Consider the following 18,776-nt stretch of genomic DNA (forward strand, 5'->3'; position numbering starts at 1 on the left):
GTAGGTATGGGTTCTGTGAATGTTCTTTGCAATTTTTTCCCCCTCTCCCAAGGCCTCTCTCGCAGTGCTACCGGCCCCGGATTAAAGATGCCGAAAATTGCGGTTTGGGCCGTGAATTCTCGTGCACCGCCGGCTTTACCAATGACATAAAGGCTGAAAGTTCAGCCTAAAAACAGTAATTTGGGTGAAAAACTATTGTTTTCGCCAAAATCCAAAAGTCGAGCCCATAGAATTTATCCAAATTAAGATTCATCTGCATAACTGAATCAAGTCTGTGAAGCTAACCAATATCATTTCCACTCATTACTTGCCCAAAGAGCCTCTTCTCAACAGCAAGTTTATACTGCAGTCAATCTGTTCCCTATCACGAACAGATTTTTTACCGCAACACCACCTTCCCGCACAATCCCCATATCCCTTGATTCCCTTAGTATCCAAAAATCTATCGATCTCTGTCTTTAATGTACTGAATGACTGAGCATCCAACAGCCCTTTGGATGGCGAATTCCCAAAGATTCACAACCCTTTGAGAGAAGAAATTTCGCTTCATCTCAGTCCTTAATGGCTGAACACTTATTCGGAGACTGTAACCCCTAGTTCTCGACTCCACAGCCAGGGGAAATATCCTCTCTGCATCTACCCTGACAAGCCTTGAAAGAATTTGATATGTTTCAATGAAATCACCTCTCATTCTTTTAAATTCTACGGAATATAGGCCTGGTCTCCTCAATCTCTCCTCAGAGGACAATCCCCCACCCCCACCCAGTAATCAGTCTGGTGAACCTTTGTTGCACTCCCTTTATTTTCCATTTATCACCACACTATCTTCTGAAGCCACGGCAGTTCTCATCCATCCAGACTAATGCACCAATTAGCATCAACAAACGCACTTCAACCTTTAGGGAAAGCTTTGTGTAGGCTTTCGGAAGATCCTTTAGGTGGGCTAGAGACACGTTTAGGAATGACATCTCACCAATTTGAGCTCAGTAGTGGCTGAGGCACAGATGACCAAAGACACCTTTATACTGACCATGTGCATTGGCAGCAGGTGCCCGGTAACTCGAATGTCAACACACGATTCAGGATCTGAATTTTCCCAAAAGCATGCGTTGGAGTGGCAGAAAATGCAACCGTAAAAAAGTGACTGTGATACTCTCCCAGTATCAATATAAAATTATATAGCAGAAACAACAAGATACAGATTGCCCTCAGCCTCATGTGCGATTCAGCAAGAGTACTGCAGGTAATGATAGTGAAGTGCACATTTGAACTTCTGCGTATGAGGAATGCACAGCTCGGAGTATCTGACAACGGTGTGTTTCGGGAAGGAGAGGGGTCCGCAGGGAGAAGGAGAACGTGAAGCTTCGCCCCTGCTTCCTGCATCAACTTCTCGAGCTGAAACCCGAGCTGCAGCAATCCATTTTCTCAGCAAAAACATGGAAGTTTGAACTGAACACTCGGAACTTTTGTATTTTTGCTCCAGTAACACTTCAGTTAAAAGGTGTTGAGAGAACCCCCGCCTGCTCTTTTCAAAGACTCTCATCCACGATATTTTCCAGCTTCTAGAGTTTGCTGTCGAGTAAACACTACCATTTGTTTATCAACAGACTATAATGGAGTACTTTCCCACTTACGTGGAGAGAACTAATAGGCTATTTAGGAATGTTTACTTTTGTAGATTGGACATTATTGAAGTGATGATGAAATGAGATTCGGTGGGATTAGGAGCATGGGGCTTTGCAGAGCAGCAGAGATTGTGTAGGAGAGGAGATTAAGGATCAAATGTCACTTCAACATTTCTAATATTAACCCAGTAAAATATTTTCAAAAACATAAACCACTTCCAGCAAAATAAATAAAGCATTGAATGCTGATGACACCATCTGGGGAATAGGCCCGGAGGAGTCATTTAGCCTGACAGTGAGAAAGAGCTAAATAGTCTGCACAGTTGAAGCTGAGTTATCCAAGGTTAATGACCATCTCTACGGATGTTAGCTTTGCTCCTCACACTGTCACCAAGATTAATATAAGCAATAAAAGAATTCTATAGATCAAATAACTAGATAAAAGAAAGTTACTAATGATAATAGTTCTCAACTCGACGGGCAAGCCCACACCTGTATTCAACAATTATCCAATAACTCAGACCAGAGCTATTTTACTGTTGTAATCAAAGGCCATGGTAAAACTATTTCTGTTCTCTGAAAGGTTAAACAATAAAGCATCTGCAGATCCATGCTGTGTAGTTCTTGTGTAAAATAAAAATGGCAAATATTAAAGAAGCTATTTACACTTGGAATTCAATGACAAAGTATTAACAGAACTGAAGAAAAAGCCTGAGCATATTATCACACAATAAAAAGTAACTTTATAGTTCTACTGCAGAAAACATGACCAGATTTTGGGAGTTATCTCATTTCATTTTCAGTGTTTTGTGCAGTATTTTTGAACTTTCAATGACTTTGTTTGTGAAAGATATGGTGTTTTTCTACATTACAACAGAGACTACACTTCAAAACTATTTTACTGGTTATACAGCATTTTGGGACATCCTGAGGTGATGAAAGGTGTGAAATAAATGCAAGTCTTTCTTTTAACAGGAGCTCAGCATGCCTTGCAGAACTGTCCGTGAGCAATCAGCCATTACTCGAGGCTGACTTGCTGGAGAACGTTTTAGACCCGGTTTTCTCGTTTATTGCGCTACCATTCCCGTTGCTGTTGACCTTTCTCTCCTCTCCTGACCTTTGCCTTGCTACTCTCTTTACGACTGTTTTGCTTTTGAGCTTGATGCTTAATTCCTGTCATGGTTCCCCTAACTTTTGATTTTTTTGCCTCTGCACATTTCTGTTTTGCCGGCAAAAAAAAGAGAGCGGAGCAGATAGTTTAATTTTTTTAAATTTATTTATGGGATGTGGACATTGCCGGTAAGGCTAGCATTTATTGCTCATCCTTAATTGCCCTCGAGAAGGTGGTGGTCAGTCACCTTCTTAAACCGCTGGTAAAGATCACCCCCGCCTGCACATCCAAAATGCACTGAACATGTTGAGCTACAGTTTACAAAGATTGATTAACTAAGCATTAGACAAGTGCATGGAATATATTTTAATCCCGTGCCACTATATCGAAGAGATGGGGAGTTCTCCCCGGTGTCCTGGGAGCCAGCATCACGAAAACAGATTATCTGGTGATTATCACATTGCGATCAGCAATGTCCCACAAATAGCAAATTGGCTGCCACATTGCCTACATTACATCAGTGATTACACTTCAAAAATACTTCAATGGCTGTAAAGTATTTTGGGATATCCTGAGGTTGTGAAAGGCGCTATATAAATGTAAACCTTTCTTTTTATCTATTGGACATTGCAGAGATAAGTCTCAAAAGAGAGACATAAATCCGTTATGTGCCTCTGAATTAAATTTACTTCAAGAGCAGAAGATTTTTTTTTAAAAGGAGATGCACCATTTTAGGAGTGTGTGTTCTATGATTGTCACCCAATAATGGTCATAGGTATCATTGTCATTAACCCTGCTGAGTAATTAACTAACATAAATTACGGGCAAAAGTAAAAGTTCTTTCCTGATGTGTGAGCACTACAGCCAATCACATTTAGCGTTCCAGCCCAATTGAGTATGTCTCAATGAGATGCAGCAATGACAGAGTTTCTTCAATACATGTAAAACCTTTGCCCCGCAAGAGAAATGAATTACACAAACCAAGGAGCAATAAAACCCTCAATCACCCATTCTCAGGTGGTCAACTGAGTTATTGCATTTTTATGAACTAATTTGAGACGGTGAAATGCCTTAGCGTTGCAAGGTATGATTTTTAATGTAACATTTTAACCATTTTGCTGCACATAACAAGGAGTAACTTCACAATTTAAGCAAGCACACTTACAAAATATATTGAACTACAAAAAGCAATACTGAGCACATTGATAGGGCAATGTACATTTAATGAAAACATTTAATGCCATCTTTATCCACCAAGGAAAAACTAGCTATGAGAGAGTCTGGAATGTGAATCTAGATTTGATGTGAAAACAAACCAAGCATCCATTCAATCCATGCAGCCTCCTCTATTTTTCACTGCAATGTCTCTTGTTATCACACATATTTGTGATGGATGTGTAAATTTGAATTGGTTTGGTCGACAAGTCCAATTTAGTTAAAATGTTATGTCATATTAAAAAATCACCAGAGTAAAGGGGTCACTTGACTAAATTAGTCTTGCTTATTTTCAACCAACAATTAGATGCAAAGGGTGATAAAAGTTTGGAACTTTCTTCCGCAAACAGCTGTTGATGCTCGGTCAAGTGTTAATTTTAAATCTGAGATTGATCATTAAGGGACATGGGCCAAAGACAGGTATATGGAGTTAGGTCGCAGATCAGCCATGGTCTGATTGAATGGCCTCCTCCCATGTTCCTACCAGCTATATTTTTTAGCATGTATATATTACAATCTTAATGGAACACAAACAATTCAACAGTAAAATAGATTGTTAAAATTATACTTAAAGACACTGATGGCTCGGTTGGTTAAGGCAGCAACTACCACGGCCATACAACCCAGAAAAGTCCCAGGTTTGATCTCTATATTTTGAAAAGGGTAGAGGCACTTGCAAAGATGCAAACAAAGATTTATAAGGATGTAATCAGAATAGGGTGGTTATATCTATTAGGAAAGACTGAACAGGCTGGGGCTCTTTTCTCTAGAAAAGAGAAGGCTGAAGGTTGATAGAGGTCTTTAAGATTATGAAAGGGTTTGATAGGGTAGATGTAAAGAAGATGTTTCAACTTGCGGGGGAGGCCAGAACTAGCCAAGAATACAAGATAGTCACTCATAAATCCAATCGCAAATTCAGGAGAAATTTTTTACCCAGAGAGTGGTTTGAATATGGAAGTCGCTATCATAAGGAGTGGTTAAGGCAAATAGCATAGGTGCATTTTATTGGAAGCTAGATAAATACATGAGGGAGAAAGGAATAGAAGGATATGTTGATGGGGTTAGATGCAGAAGGGTGGAAGGAGACTCCAGCACAGTTGGGCTGAATGGCCTGTTTCTGTGCTATACGTTCTATGTAATTCTATGTAATTTGTGCTGAATTAATTGAACCTCAGATGCAGCAATATTAGGGATGCTGCAATTCATCCTCGGCCCGAGTCAGTGAGGGAAAATCAGCTCTCGAGCCTGCTTTTTGATCACTATCCAGCACTTAGTGCTGTGGGACTTGTTCCTACGTTAAAGGAAAGAAATAAGGAAATAGACTTACATTTATACAGCACCTTTCACGACCTCAGGACGTCTCAATGCACTTTAAAGCCAATTTATATATTTTTAAAATATAGTCACTATTGTAATGCAGCAAACACGGCAGTCAATTTGCACACAGCAAGCTCCCACAAACAGCAATGTGATAATGACTAGATCATCTGCTTTAGTGATATTGGTTGAGGGATACATATTGGCCGAGGATTCTGGGAATAACTTGCCTGCTCTTCTTCAAAATAATGCAGTGGGATTTTTTATGTCCACCTGAGGGGGGCAGATTAGCATCTCAGCAAGGTGGGATGGTAGTGTTCTTGCTCCTTATCGTTACCAGTATCCATGAACACCAGCTGAGAACAGCATCAAACTTGGGTGTGATGGCCCTAGAATCAAATTGATCACCATAGCTCACTGTTCAGGCCAATTATAGAATGGCTACTTCAGTGAGATACCAAGAACTGTTCCACCATGCCACCTTCAGCTAAGGTAAGGGGGAAGATGAGAAAATTGAACATAATGGGCTGTAAATTGCAGCCTCTCCACATCCGTACGATGTGCGCACAAGCCCAAAATGACCCCGCAAGTTCCGGGAGAAGCGCCTTCGTGGGCGGAGATTTGGGCTATTTGTCCATCTCTTGCCCAGCGAATGTCCTTAAAACTCTTACGCCTGCTTTTACCAGCGTTGAGTTTTTTTTTTAAATTAATTTTATCACTAAGTTCTGAATTAAAAACCCTGTCCATCAAGGTAACCCTATTAAAACATTTTTCAAACATTTTCAAAAAAATAAATTTTTTCCGAAAACATTTTATTTAATTAAATTTCAATTAATTCTAAAATATCTAAGATGTTTTTTTTATTATTTATTGTGTGGTGTTTCTGTGTTTTTTGGGGTATTCTCATTGCTAGTAATGGGAGCTCATGCAAACGGAACCAACCATTACTATCAATGAGAATACTCCATGTTCATTAGTAGTCCAGGCCCACATAATCCCAGGAAGCACTTATGTTCCTGGAATGCATGGGCCTCTGTGCTGGGATGCACACCTAGGCTTCGGGTAGGAAGTGTTCGTTCCTCCGGGACCACCAGGTACTTACGTTTAAACAATTTCGGTCAGAAGCATCCACCGCAATATTTGGCCGACTAAAACCTATTTTTGGCCATCTGCTACTAGAACAGATACACTTTGTATCCCATTAAAGGGAGGGATAAAATCATTTGAACTAATGAATGCATATTATTATTCCTTAGTCAGTTTACACTATTAATAGAACACAAGTGCTGAAAAAATCATCAAAAAGCACTTAAAAGATTTTAAGGAAACTGTGAAAGCCCTATTCCCTAATTGCATGGTTTCACCAGTCAACATTCAAGTCTACCTTTTGAGTAATGCTCGATTAGATAAGCATCTAGTGTTTATCTTTGACGAGCCCCAGGGAAGAAATGGATAGAGCAGGTTGTGATTACATCAGGGGGGTACTCCACAATATAGGTTTTCCCACTGCCACCAGAGAGAACGAAACACAGCTGAGGTAGCTATTTGTGTCACTGGTCTGGTGCACAAAGCTAAACAAAAGCCTAATGCACAAATTTCTAACTGCTTAATTCCAGACACCACTGACAGCCAAGACATGGGCTTATGGGTATAACCATCACATGTTCCCCCGCTCCCCCCGACCCCTCAAGTCTGTACGATACCTTGAACACTTCATCAACACAAGAGAAAAAAATTAGAAATACAAGAATTATTATTTGCCTCAATTTTATTGGAGAAAAAAAAAATCACGGCACTTATGCAAAAGAAGCCAACATGATCACAAGGCACACAAATTCTTGGAACGTTGCATTGTTCAGGCAGACTTGCTCCAGTTTTGGGAAGGTTCATCTGGCAGTTTTCCAAATCTCTGGCCTGCAAAACAATAACCTTCCTGATAATCTAAATTGGACTGTAAATCTTTTATGACCCTTACAAGCTTGACCAAGACGGTCATTGACACAGCTGAGATGCTCATTAAGGTGGTCAAATTAGGCTTAGTTTTAAAAACCGGCACCTCTTTAGAATACATATCTTCACCTTTGTAGAATCCATACTTAAAAATAACTGCACACATTACGCGCTTGTGTCATATATTTTTTGAAATGGCGCAGCTTAGAAAAAGGCCGTTTAGGATCGCCGCAAAGTGCATAAAATATTAAATGGCACAGGTAAAATAAAATCATTAGAATTAGGAGAAGGAATAGGCCATACGGACGGCCCTTCAAGCCTGCTCCGCCATTCAATAGGATTATGGTTTATTTTCAACTTCAACTCCACTTTCCCACCCGATCCCCAGAAACCTCCAAAAATCTATACATCTCAGCCTTAAAAAACCTAAAATCTTGCTTCAAAATAAGCTGGAAATGTAAGACTATTGGATTACTTGTAAAAGTTTAATTTAAAGCAGATTTATTCAGATGAATTTCTTTATTTAAAGATGATCCACCCCAATCTAGACTAACACTTCACTGCAGTACTGAGGGAGTGCCGCAGTGTTGAAGATGCTGTCTTTCGAATGAGATGTTAAAACGAGGTCCCCGCTTGTTTGTTCAGGTGGACATAAAAGATCCTCTGGCACTATTCGAAGACAAGCAAGGGAGTTTTCCCGGTGTTCTAGCCAACATTTATCCCTCAGACAACACCTCCAACAACAGATTAACTGGTCATTCATCTCATTACCATCTGTGGAGCCTTGCCTTGTATAAATTGGTTGCCACATTCACCTACAAAATGTGACTGCATTTCAAAAGTAATTCATTGGCTGCGAAGCACTTTGGGACATCTCGAGGACATGAAAGATGCTACATAAATACAAGTTCTTTCTTGTTCCTTCAACATTAGTGATGTTCAAAGTTCAGCTTGATGCTAAAATAAGAGAGTTGGCGTACTGAAAGGTCTTTCCTTGCCTTTTGCTTGTCTTACGTTCTCAAGTTATTCTTTCAGAAAGCCATATTTAAGATGCAGATATCACACCACGGTCAAATAGCGTTCACTTCGTTTTGCAGCAGTGTAAATTCCTCCTAGTGGTACAAGACAGAGGGTTCATCGAAACTTAAGAGGCTACTGCTGAAACATGGTATTCAGCCTTTAATGTCTGCCCCTAGGCAACGATGGACGCACTGCCATCCTTGCTGCACAACTGTGTTTAAAAGGGGTCTGAGATGCACAGTGGTGTAATTGATGTTGATCTGAGGACTCATAACTAAAATAAGCCAAATGCTGTTCCTCCAGGGCCAAGCAGGTGGGGGCGAACCCTCGACAGAAATAATATCTTCATGGAGAAATGCTGGCTAACCTTTTACTATTTCGGGAGGGGATAGAAACAGAATTTTGTCATCACGTGTAAGTAATACAATGAAGGATTTTGATGTGGAAACAAAAACAAAAAGGTTTACCAAACACTTTTTTTTATAAAGGAAGGTATCATTTTGAAATTAAGCAAATACTTTTAATTACATGTACTCCTCAGGTTCAAAGCCTCCCCGAGTGGCGACACAAATTTCAGTGTCCTGTGCTTACATTAAAGGATGCCCTAAAACAGTGCTTTTCAAACTTTTGTGTCGAGACCCCTTCAAATATTGACACAGTCTCAGGGACTCCCTTCAAATATCAACATTCTCAGGGACCCCCTGCAAATATCAATGCTTTAGGGGACTCTGCAAATATTGGCCTGCATTCTGGCCTCCCCGGGTCCATACGGAGTGTCCACAGACCCAGGAAGGCATCGCAAAAGCCGGTTTTCAGCGCACAAATGCACACGTGCTGAAAACCGGCTTTTTTTGATCCATCAAGCTGGAGCCATATCTTGCCCAGCAAATATCCTCAAAATTCTTGCACCTGATAAAAGCAGGCGCATATCCGACTGAGAAAGAGTTTAAAAGCATACAAAAATAATTAAATTAAATTAAAAAAAACACATTTAATTTTTTAAAACCCTGCCCACTACGTTAAATTTATTTTAAACCATAATTAAAAAAACTTTTAAAAAACTCGGAATTTTTTTTTCTCTTAAGATATTTATTTAATTTCAATTAATTTTAATTATGTGGTGTGTTTTTAATTTTTTTATTAGGTGTTATTGTGTTTGTTTTTTTTTTCTCAATTAAAAGCAATGAAAACTCGTAGATACGGAGTTCCCATTGCTATTAATTGAGAATACTTTACCTGATTGGTTGAGCAGTCATACGTGATTGCATCTTCTGTGTTTGAACCTGGAGGATGGGAGCGTGCTTCGCAGTGCGGGAAAAGGCGGCCTCTCCAACGGAATCTCACGCTCTTTTGGGACCACCAGGTACTTGCATAGAAATTTTTCAGGTCAGAGGCATCTGCCCGCGGGAAGCCTCCGACCACAATTTCAGCCCCAACACCACCTTCCCAAGAACCCCCCTCCTACCAGCCCCCCACGTTTAACTTTTGAAAGGCATTATCAGCTGCCCAGAGGTAAACAGTACTATCAGCACATAACATTTTAACAGAAATAATTGTCTGAGTAAGAGCATGATTACAGTGAAACTCAGAATTTCTGATGTCAGACTGATCGAAGTCAGATAACCTCTAGAGGAGTCCAGGGACTTTAGTTTGGAAACAAATGCTGTACAGTGTTGTCTGCCATCCAGCCTATTTCAGTTCATTGTGGAATCTACATATCGCTATGCCATTGGCCTTAAGTACCTGTGTGATCATGTTCCTATGACAATGAGAACAATTTTCAGCCTAATGATTTTGCACAGGCTCTGAATTCCATCTGCCATGAAACCTACCAGTTCCTACCCGTTCCTCAAAGTTGGGATACATTCAGAGATTAAAATGCTCAGTTAAGAAAGACTTGCATTTATATTGCACCTTTCTCAATCTCAGGGCTGTCCCAAAAAGTGCTTTCAAAGGTGCTTTTGAAAGTGTAGTCGCTGTTGTAGACGTGGGGAAACGCGGTGGCCAATTTGCGCATAGCAAGCTCCCACAAACAGCAATGTGATAATGACCAGATAATCTGTTTTAGTGATGTTGATTGAGAGATAAATATTGGCCAGGAGACCAGGACTAACTCCCCTGCTCTACTTTGAAAAAGTGACCAGATGATCTGTTTTTAGTTTTGATCATTAGCTACAATCCGAATCTCCCCAATTATTGCAGGCACCTGGCTTCATTTGTCATCTGAAGGCCAATGCAAATGGCGCAAAAGGTAATTTAAAGTTGAACACAAAATGTCCTTGGTTCCCTTGGAATCACAAAGCAATTGGAACCAACATTGTTTTTAATCATCTGCTGACCTTCCTTTTTGATAGCACTGTGTGATGATCTAACACTTCAATGTCCCAACAAACATGCTGCAGATAATAAAGGGTAAAATAAATAATGGTGCTGAAGAGTCAACTATGAAATACTTCTGGGAGATTGTATTTGAAGCATCTCGTCATCACCCCCAAAAAAACTTCAGGCTAATTTTAAGGGGAAAAAAATAACTTACAAGTTTGATTTCTGCAAATTTTTGGCAGAATTAATGTAGTATTCATCGAGCAGCCATCCTTCACAGAGCTTGGGATAAGTGACTCTCAAGAGGATTAGTTTTCATTTAAATGCAGATAACATCTGATATCATTTATACCCATGGGACTCTGCTGTCTAAATATTTTGCCGTATCCTCTTAATATACTTCCCATTTCATTCTTTTATAATGAGTAAGTTAAGATTTAAAAAAACATAATTCAGCTGGTTAATAAAGAATGTGTTTTAACAAATGAGAAGTCAAATCTATTAAACGTTTCTCGGACTCATTCACTTTTCACTGCCCCCCTCCCCGCTTTGACTCCCTCTAGTGTCTGAAATGCACTCGTCTAAGCTTCATTATTCAGCGTTTTAACCTCATCCACTGCCAGGCAAGCCCTGCCTACCTGTGACCTCATCAGTCTATTCAACTACTGGCAGACAAAGCTTTAACTTCAGAATTTCTGGAGAGCTCTACTTGCCTGACTACTCCCACTCGTAACAGTGCACAAGGACTGAATGGGCTTGGTACAAGACAGAAATCCCCACTGCTTTTTGCTGCTTGCTTTAGGACAGACAAAATGATTTCTTCCTCCCATTTCTGGTTAACAAGCTGGAATAATTAACTGCTGTGTTCACAGAAGTTGGATGCTTGAAGTTTCTTCTTTTTAACCTGGTAAGTGTTTATGGTTATTTTCGTAACAAAGATGAGAATAGCTTATGATATTAGGCTGATATGTTTTTTTTTTTAGGTAATATTTGGTATGAGAAAGGCAAACCTTGGCAATTGTTCCCCTAATAGTCACAGGAAATCAATAAGATTTCAGCACCATTAAAGGCTGAACACCGTACATAGAGCTAATACTGCCTGGAAGCGAGCTGGTTTGAAATCTATATCAAGCGTCGCATCTAAGGTTGCAAAACAGCAACTCCATATATTTCACCGATGCAGCTATCAAACTAAACTAACCAAGTCCAATTTGCTCCCTGAGATGTGAGATTTATACCTCCATCCTTTTTTTCCCTCAGCTTCCCTTCCTCGACCTTGGTTCTCACTTTTAAAAAAAGCCCTCCTGCTTGCTGTGTCCAACAGATTTTTTTTGTGAAAAAAAAACTGACGAGACCAATGAAAAAAATTCTACAGCCTAGAATGAAGCCTGGCAGCCTCCATAACATTTCAGACCTCTCATCAAAAGGCAGCAGCTTTTAATACAATTGGAAGCCTGGAGTCTACATCTCAACATTTCTAACAAGCCTGTAAGCAAATATTAACTTTAAAAAAAAATGCTTATGTTTCCATTCATACCAAAGTGCTTACATACTATAGTATCAATAATTCACATCAACAAAAAGTTAAAAAAAAAATTAAAAATGTACAGAATACAGATTGGCAGAATGATACCCTTTAATCTAATGGTACCGCAGCAAAAGACACATTCAGGTCAATATTTGTTCCAGTCAGAAACAAACATGCTGGCAAAAAACCTAGCAATCCTAATTGGATTTTAGGCATTGCTTTATCAAGATTTAGCTCCAGCATCCCAGCCAGATTAGTTCAGCCATAAAGTCTTTGTTGCATGCCTAGTCAGAACGTGGCAATTGAAAAGTCATACCAACTTATACACATTTTGAAGCCGAACTACATATAACAATGTAGGCAAGTCCTTAAAGTTCTTCAGTTCTATTGTCTGGTAATATGAAATTTAAAAAATCATATTCCTCTCTTCTCCAAGTTTATATTAGGCGAATATTCTCCCTCCCTGCTCCAATCGGCAATAATGGCCATGGTTTACTGATATGATATGGAAAAACACGATTGAAAATTGTGTGACTAGACTAAAACGGCAGCAACCTTATCTTTAAAATGGGCTGAAAGGAGACAAGCTAGACATCTCCCTCTCCCCACCAAACACACACATACAACAAAATCTCTGTATATTTAGCATCCACAGCTTCAGGTTGTGTAACACAATAAAGGCTTTATTATTTTGACTTCAGGGACCAAAACACAATTATAAATTACACCCAACAAACTACAAAACTAAGCAGTTCAGGCAAGCTTCCCTCTGATAAAAATGCATCGATAGCTGAAGTCAGCAATGACGGAATAAACAGCATAGGAAGTTATGCTAAAACAGATCAACTTCCCAACAATTCACAGCTTTCTTTTTTATTTACCCGGAGGCTGCTGTGGTTTCTCTTGACAGAAGGTTTTGTCATAATTAAAGCAAATTAAGGTGAACACCAGCAGTGAACATCTGACCCGAGGGTCCTTTAAGGCTGGCATCTTGCAGTAGCTACCACCCCCAAGTGGGCAAAAGCTATACAAGAGCAACTGCAGCCACTTTTAACTGCTGAAAAGAAAACATCAGCACTGAAAGGAATAAAAACAAGAGAGTCTTTGACCTTATCTATGAACATGCTGTAAAGTCAGATTGTTTCGATTAGCTGAATCTGGAACAGATTTAGAATCTTGTAACATTTTAAGCCGCAAAATTCTAATTAAAAAGGGGTAGCATCCAATTCTGCATGGTTAAGCTTCATTCTATTTTAATTTGCTTGCAAAAACAATGCTCAAGTTTCAAGAGATTTGTTTTTTTTAAACCTGCTTTAGATAAAAGCTAGCCAATTAAACAAAGTCTTCTGGTCACACCAAGTGTCCTCATATGCCTTAAATAAAATTTAGAATTCCATCAAGCAGGCTATTCACACAAAAGCTAGCAAAGACTGATTTTATGATTTAAAAAAAAATGTTTTGTTCAAGAATGTGGAACCCACCAACACTATAAATGTTTACAACCAGGATTAACATTCTGTTTTCTCACTAAGATAGTTGGTTGTAAGAGCCTAGTTAATACTGTATTCAACAGCAGCCCTCACCTCACAAAGCTGTGTGTGTACTAATTCACGATGATAATATACAGCAGAACGTTAATGACACAAAAATATGCAGTTTTTAAAAAAAAAAGAGTTAATTAGGGGAAAACAGCGAGTAGGAGAAAAAGCTCTCACACATTCCTACATCCGTCAGTTAGCTTCTTTGTATAAACAGGCTTCGGGTTTCAAGACTAGTGTAATCTTTTAGTGGCAAAACACAAAAAAAACCATCAACCCTGAAGAAGGATTTGCAGCTCGGATGGCAGAGGAAAAGAGAACGTTGGTATTCTTTGATAGATAGCAATTTTATAATGTAAACATAACATACTGGCATGTCTTTCGGGGAACCGTTACAGATTTGTTAAAATTCTTCCTTGGAAATATTCCATTCAGGGTTTATACGAGAAAAACAAAAAGCTCCCCTGTACTTCAGGCAACAAACCTGGCCTTTGTTCTTAATTCTGATGTTTATAGGTACAAGATACCTTAGGAACCATGCAAATAGCTGCGAGGGTCATGACTGGCACAGAGCCAATGGTGAGAAACTGGGGAAATATTTGTAAAATTAACTTGTCACAATGGAGAATGTAAAAAGTTTGGTGCTGTTTATTCTAAAATCTGTGCACAAGTTTTACATAGTTTTAAAAGTGGCCCCATTCAGAGAGTTTAATTATTACACTGACCAAATTTAAAATAAATTTTTTTTTTTTCCCCAAAGTAGAATCTGCTTGTGAAAGTAAGACTTGTGTGCTTTTCCTTACTAATTTAATCACCACTCAGCCAGCACCTACTGCAGAGTGAAAATGTTCTCAACAGTGAAGAGACTAAGAAATCCATTAAAAAAAAACAGCAAGAGTAATACAAAACCTTCCTGTTTTGCGGTCTGCAACTGTAATATTTAGCAATCAAAACCAACAATGTCTCATTGATAACACTTTCAGTTGATCGTATTCAGTATGAAAACTAAAGTTGTCTGGAATATTCTAATATCATCTGAGGAGTGAGCTAGAGCACTGGCACTTTGTGCTTCAGACAATTCCTTACCGCACCAGAAACCTATGCTGCCATAGTGACTCCATTGTTCAACTGCATTAGGCTTAATGCACAGTGATAGAAGCTGAAGCGATAATGTGCATTTTGTTTTTGAAGTGCTCAATTTAACATTGATTTGTAAAGTTAATGAAGCATCACCAGCTCTGTCCATCATTAACCTCTGCACACAATCAACGTGGCTAAAAGGCATTAGAATCAGTGCACCATTTTACAAAAAACAAGCACATTCATTTCTACAAATAGTGTCATTTGCCGGATGAAGGAGCCCCAAAAATCTAAACACAGAATATCCTGGATTCAAAAGTATTCTGAAATGTCGAGAGCTTTTTTGATTCTGAACAAAAGAGGATGAAACCTTCACAAAACATGATCAAGAGAAGGTCCCAGACAGCACTGCTGGTGAGGCATGCCAGCATTTTCTGAGGTGTTATTGTTAGGCTGAGCCAAGTAAAGATTTCAGCAAGATATCAGGTAACACTTCTTTTTGAAAAGGGAAGGATATTTCTCTACAAACAGCTGTTCCACAAACTACAAGTGTGGTAGTTCAGGTAAGATAGTAGAGACTTGTGCATTATTTTTATAATTACAAAAGAAATCTACTATTAACTCCAATGTGTGTCACGGACAGAGAAGCTTGCTCCAGTCTGTCCAAAAAGGTTTCAAAATGAAAAGTGGGAATAATGTCTTTGGAAGTCATTATCACAGGGAGTAAATGAGGTGAATAATACAGATGCATTTAAGGAGAGACTAGATAAACACATGAGGGAGAAAGAAATAGAGGGTTATACTGATAGAGTTAGATGAGGAAGGATGGGAGGAGGCTCGAGTGGAGCATAAATGCAGCATGGATTGGTTGGGCCAAATGGCCTGTTTCTATGCTGTTATTCACACTACATTGGTGACTGGTACAATGGGGCATAGCAGCTTACACCCAGTAACTCAGATGATAATCCTTTGCCAACAATATAACTTAATGTTAGTTAAACACAAGCAGGCATATCCCCATCAATGAGCACATAAAACATTTAAGTGAAACATCAAAAAATATTCTTCCTCCTGTTCTTTGTGTTACTGTTGGATTCAGTCCAGTTTCTGCATTTTTTTAAAAAAGCATTATCAAAACAAAACTGATATTTTGTAACTTTATTACTCACTGTCCAAGGCACACATGAATCTGCTGCAGCTTAAAAACATGGACAAATCACTACATACAGTACATAAAATCTGAACTGTTTAGAAGTGAAAATTAATCATGCCACAGTGCTGTGATTGCCAGTTTTCACAGCATATTGATGGCAAACATCCTGACAGAGATAATAGATCAAACTATTATTAGTTTGGGTCTGTATTTAACACATTGTACCACTTTACATCGAATGAACTACTTGCATCTTGTTAGTGGTCCTCAATGCCATTTAGCTATTCAGTATTTACAAAGCATATATTCTAGAAGGTTAAAATGAGACTTACCCAAGAGTTGCTTACATACAACACAGTACAGGTCTGAGACAATAAAAAATGACAAGTCAAGACAACATGTCCCTAATTAGAATCTCTAACTATTTATTTCCCTGATGAAGTTATGTCATAATGGAGTTTAATCTTTATTGAAGTTGTAAGGCTATGTGTGGTGACTGTATTGTAACAATAAATGTACAGCGAAAGACTGTTTTCACTTACATCATTGAAACCTTTCCACGGCTCAATGGTGTTAACATACAGCCTACAGCAGCTGTCTAGAAGTGTGAAGAGGTATAAAATCTGACAAAAAGACTTGCCTTTATATAGCGCCTTTCACAACCACCAAACGTTTCAAAGCACTTTACAGCCAATTAAGTACTTTTGGAATGTCGTCACTGTTGTAATGTAGGAGACACGGCAGCCAATTTATGCACAGCAAGCTCCCACAAACAGTATTGTGATAATGACCAGATAATCTTTTTTTGAGTTAATTGAGGGATGAATATTGGCCAGGACATAGAGAAACTTGACATGAGGAGGGTGAAGGGAGGATACAATTTTGGGGGGAAATAACTGATGGTCCTGAACAACCACAATCCCCGCCTGCAACACTGTGCTAAACATGTTACTAATAAAAACTGATCCAACAACAAAACAACCCAAGCAACCCTGCAGAATGATACAGGGCATTTAAGAGAGACTGGAGCATTATGTATAGGACGCACAGTTCCCAAATAACTTTAGATAAAGCACCACAACTGTATAATATTACTGCCGCATCATTCATGATAATGAACACATCACATACTCATCACGGGGACTGGAATGTATAGTGGATATCAATAATAATATTCAAGTTTATGTTTCCTTTGTGGGGGGGGGGGGGTTTATGCTTTAATTCTTTATTAGTTGTGCCCCTTCTAAAAAAGAGGCACTTTTGCTTGATGACATAAGAACAGGAGCAGGAGTCGGCCATACGGCCCCTCGAGCCTGCTCCGCCATTTAATACGATCATGGCTGATCTGATCATGGACTCAGGTCCACTTCCCTGCCCGCTCTCCATAACCCCTTATTCCCTTATTGTTTAAGAAACTGTCTATTTCTGTCTTAAATTTATTCAATGTCCCAGCTTCCACAGCTCTCTGAGGCAGCAAATTCCACAGATTTACAACCCTCAGAAGAAATTTCTCATCTCAGTTCTCCCTTTCGTTCTAGTCTCTTCATATCAGTGGAAACATCCTCTCTGCATCCACCTCGTCATAATCTTATACGTTTCGATAAGATCACCTCTCATTCTTCTGAATTCCAATGAGTAGAGGCCCAACCTACTCAACCTTTCCTCATCTCTGGAATCAACCGAGTGAACCTTCTCTGAACTGCCTCCAAATCAAGTATATACTTTCATAAATATGGAAACCAAAACTGCACGCAGTATTCCAGGTGTGGCCTCATCAATACCCTGTACAACTGTAGCAAGACTTCCCTGCTTTTATACTCCATCCCCTTTGCAATAAAAGCCAAGATTCCATTGGCTTTCCTGATCACTTGCTGTATCTGCATACTAACCTTTTGTGTTTCATGCACAAGTACCCCCAGGTCCCGCTGTACTGCAGCACTTTGCAATCTTTCTCCATTTAAATAATAACTTGCTCTTTGATTTTTTTCTGCCAAAGTGCATGACCTCACACTTTCCAACATTATACTCCATCTGCCAAAATTTTGCCCACTCACTTAGCCTGTCTATGTCCTTTTGCAGATTTTGTGTGTTCTCCTCACACATTGCTTTTCCTCCCATCTTTGTATCGTCGGCAAACTTGGCGACATTACACTCAGTCCTTTCCTCCAAGTCGTTAATATAGATTGTAAATAGTTGGGGTCCGAGCACTGATTCCTGCGACATCCCACTGGTTACTGATTGCCAACCCAAGAATGAACCATTTATCCCTACTCTCTGTTCGTTAGTCAATCCTCTATCCATGCTAATATATTATCCCCAACCCCGCGAACTTTTATCTTGTGCAGTAACCTTTTATGTGGCACCTTGTCAAATGCCTTCTGGAAGTCCAAATGACACTGGGGCAATCAGTGTCTTCTTATTGGCTTATTTAGAAAAGACATATACTCCTGCTGTTAAATGCCTGTCCTCACCGCACAGCACTGCGCCCCAGTCATCAAGATCCACAGCGCGGCCCTGGACAACATGGACCACTTCCCATATCTCGGGAGCCTCTTATCAACAAGAGCAGACATCGACGACGAGATCCAACACCGCCTCCAGTGCGCCAGTGCAGCCTTCGGCTGCCTGAGGAAAAGAGTGTTTGAAGACCAGGCCCTCAAAACTGCCACAAAGCTCATGGTTTACAGGGCTGTAGTAATACCTGCCCTCTTGTATGGCTCAGAGACATGCACCATGTACAGTAGACATCTCAAGTTGCTGGAGAAATATCACCAGCGATGTCTCCGCAAAATCCTACAAATCCCCTGGGAGGACAGGTGCACCAACATCAGTGTCCTCATTCAGGCTAACATCCCCAGCATTGAAGCACTGACCACGCTCGATCAGTTCCACTGCGCAGGCCACATTGTTTGCATGC

General features: G+C 39.6%; 2 protein-coding genes across 7 annotated transcripts in view; one reads left to right on the forward strand and one right to left on the reverse strand.

The window, feature by feature from the left end:
• macrod2 (mono-ADP ribosylhydrolase 2) overlaps window positions 1–18,776 on the reverse strand; it is a 1,460,169-nt gene that overhangs the window by 1,224,771 nt on the left and 216,622 nt on the right. The window lies entirely within an intron of this gene.
• Window positions 1–18,776, forward strand: part of flrt3 (fibronectin leucine rich transmembrane 3) — a 31,316-nt gene that overhangs the window by 2,808 nt on the left and 9,732 nt on the right. Inside the window, exon 1 of one of the 3 annotated variants that reach the window (XM_070889814.1) lies at window positions 11,288–11,467. The exons of the other annotated variants lie outside the window; for them this stretch is intronic. The gene's annotated coding sequence lies outside the window, so the exon portion shown is untranslated. Of the gene's footprint in view, window positions 1–11,287; window positions 11,468–18,776 lie in introns of those variants that run through there. 3 annotated transcript variants of the gene reach the window in all.

Source organism: Pristiophorus japonicus, chromosome 9 (assembly GCF_044704955.1).
Source record: "Pristiophorus japonicus isolate sPriJap1 chromosome 9, sPriJap1.hap1, whole genome shotgun sequence".
In the NCBI taxonomy this organism is placed as follows: Eukaryota; Metazoa; Chordata; class Chondrichthyes; family Pristiophoridae; genus Pristiophorus; species Pristiophorus japonicus.